The sequence below is a fragment of the Bison bison genome, unplaced genomic scaffold (assembly GCF_000754665.1).
Source record: "Bison bison bison isolate TAMUID 2011002044 unplaced genomic scaffold, Bison_UMD1.0 scf7180017860438, whole genome shotgun sequence".
Taxonomy (NCBI): domain Eukaryota; kingdom Metazoa; phylum Chordata; class Mammalia; order Artiodactyla; family Bovidae; genus Bison; species Bison bison.
Window position 1 is genome coordinate 14978 of NW_011491010.1, and position 2620 is coordinate 17597.

The window sequence follows — 2620 nt, forward strand, 5'->3', positions numbered from 1 at the left end:
TTTTTTTTTTTTTTTTTTTGAGGTGAGCCTTCAATAGCCCTATTTTACTGCCTAGATAGACTGATAAAGAAAGCTAAATCTCTCTGTCTAATCAATATCAGAACACTCTTTAGCCCAAAATTGTTTTGTTTTTTGTAATTTTAAATAGCAAAAAATCTTGCTTGAGAACTAAACCAGTTAATAACTGGTTGAATAATTCATCTGCTATTAATTACTATTAACAAGCAGCATTGGGGTAATCAGTGTTTAGGCCCTAGAGTTTGTTACATGATATAGTATTTGTGCTTACAAATAGTTATGATTTTGGAAGACATAGAAAATATTCCTATGATTTATTCAAAGTCAGCATTCTTTGAAGGGGTATAATTTCTCTATTCTTTCTATATAGCTATACAATCATTATGCTAGTTGAGTTTTATTATTTTCTTTATAAATTCTAACATGGATTATGGCAAGTATTGTAAGTGTTATTACTACTTTAGTTTATACACATTTAGACATAAAAACAAATTGTGGCACTCTGTCCTCTGGGTTCACAATTTATTTAATATAGGCCTGTCCTAATGAACTTCATATTAGAACTCCATTAATGTGGTCAGTGCAAACTTATCTGCTTTTTTGAATTAATATGCTCTCTCAATTTATTAAAAATAATTTTTCCAACTTCTCAATTCACTCGTTAGTAATTTAAATATTTAGATTTTTTAATGAATATTTACTTCTTGAGTAGGTGACATTTTTGGTTGTTTCTAAGGTAATAAGTCTGGAAACATAGAATGTTCTGGAGCAAAGAGACTCAAACTGTGAGTAAGGAGTCTTAAGTAAGAAACAAACTGTTAGAACTATTTTAGAGTTCTTTACTTTTTATAACCTCCCTCTCCCTCTGTGCTTCTGCCCATGCTGCTTCTCCCTGAATGGTATAATAATGCCTTCTCAAGCACAAGGCATTTAGAGTGATTCTGCCCCTAATAACAAGTGCAGCCTTTCAGTAGTTGAGGACTTTGTTCACCTTTACTTTCTGTTTCAGTTCAGTTTGAACAAATTGTCCACACTTAGGTCTGCTGCATCCAATACCATTTCAGCCATTTTAATGGCCACACTGCCCATGGAGGACTGAATTTCTGGAGTCTTCCTTATCCCTATACCTCATCCTCTAAAACATCCGCTCCAGCCAAGATAATGATATTAAGGAGGAACAAGACCATTTTAGATAGAGGCCATTTTAGAGGAATGGATGCACTGTCTTCAGTGAGCCAAATACCTATGACAGCATGCTCAGAATGACATAGCCAGGAGTCACTTTGTCAGCTTAAGTGAACTCTGTTTTTGAACACATAAGTTTGCTACTTGCCAGGCAACCAAAATAACAGTAGAGAGTTTATTTCAGAAATAGAATATGTTAATATGGCTTAGTAAATGGAAGATAAGGAAATGTTCTAAGGGTACATGTTACTGAGTCAGGACTAGAACTAAGGTGGAGGTGAGTGATAAAAACATTGTCTTTATTTTAAATAATTAAATAAATAAATACAAAGTTATACATAAAGACAGGATCTGAGCCTGCACTTGTATGACCCTGAGAGTGAGTGCTTCAGTTGTCTAACCCTGTTTTCAGCCAGTGAATGTTTTTTTTTTATGTATGGTATTTTCTTATCATGGGTTTTGGCAATTATTTTGATTTTTTAAAATACTGAATTGAGACATAATTTATCTTGATTAATGAGATTTTTTGATCCTCCCTCATCCTCAAATTTTGAACTCAAAGTGAATGCCTGACTTTTCTCATCCTGGTCCTGGTGAGTCTTTAGTGTTTAATATTGATCATGGCCTCACACTTTTGAGCATTATTACTTATCACTTGCCTTGTTTTGAATTTTAGGTATCATTTCACTGTCTGCTTTTGTGATCTTGACCAATAAAATTACCCTATAAGAGACTCTGTTAAAAAAAATGTTTAGAATAGAGACTACAGATACTCTTTTTACTGAGTTGGTGGGATGATTAAATAAAAGTATATGTGAGAAAATACTTTGCAAACTTTACAAATTGTTAGTTGCTTAGAAATATTTATTGGGTTGAAACTTTGAGAAAGTCCTAAATTCAGTCTTGATCCATTCTTTGAGATACCCAGTGGCTTAACTTTCCATTGCTACATAGTAAGTTATCACAGACTCAGTGGCTTAAGATAACCCACTTATTATCTCCCAGTTCTGTTGGTCAGTTGTCTTGGTACAGTTCATTTGTGTTCTCTGCTCAGGTCCTCACTCTCAAAGTGTCTTGTTGGCTGAGCTGTGTTCTTATCAGGAGTCTCTGGGCAAGGATCCAGTTCAAGGGTTAAGGTTGTTGGCAGAATCAAGTTACTAAGTAGAACTGAGGTCTCCTTTTTATTGCTGGCTGTCAGACAGGGGCCATTCTTAATTCCTAGAAGTTGATTGCATTCCTTGCCATGTGGCCCTTTCCATTTTCAAAGTCCACCATGAAAAATCTCCTTCATGTAGAAGAATTTCTGACCATAATGGTAGCTGAAACTCCCAAGTTGCATATACTATACTAAATTTAGAATGAAAGGTTTTAAAGTCTTTAATGCTATGGGTCCTGTTTTTGCTTTTTACTTTTTTTT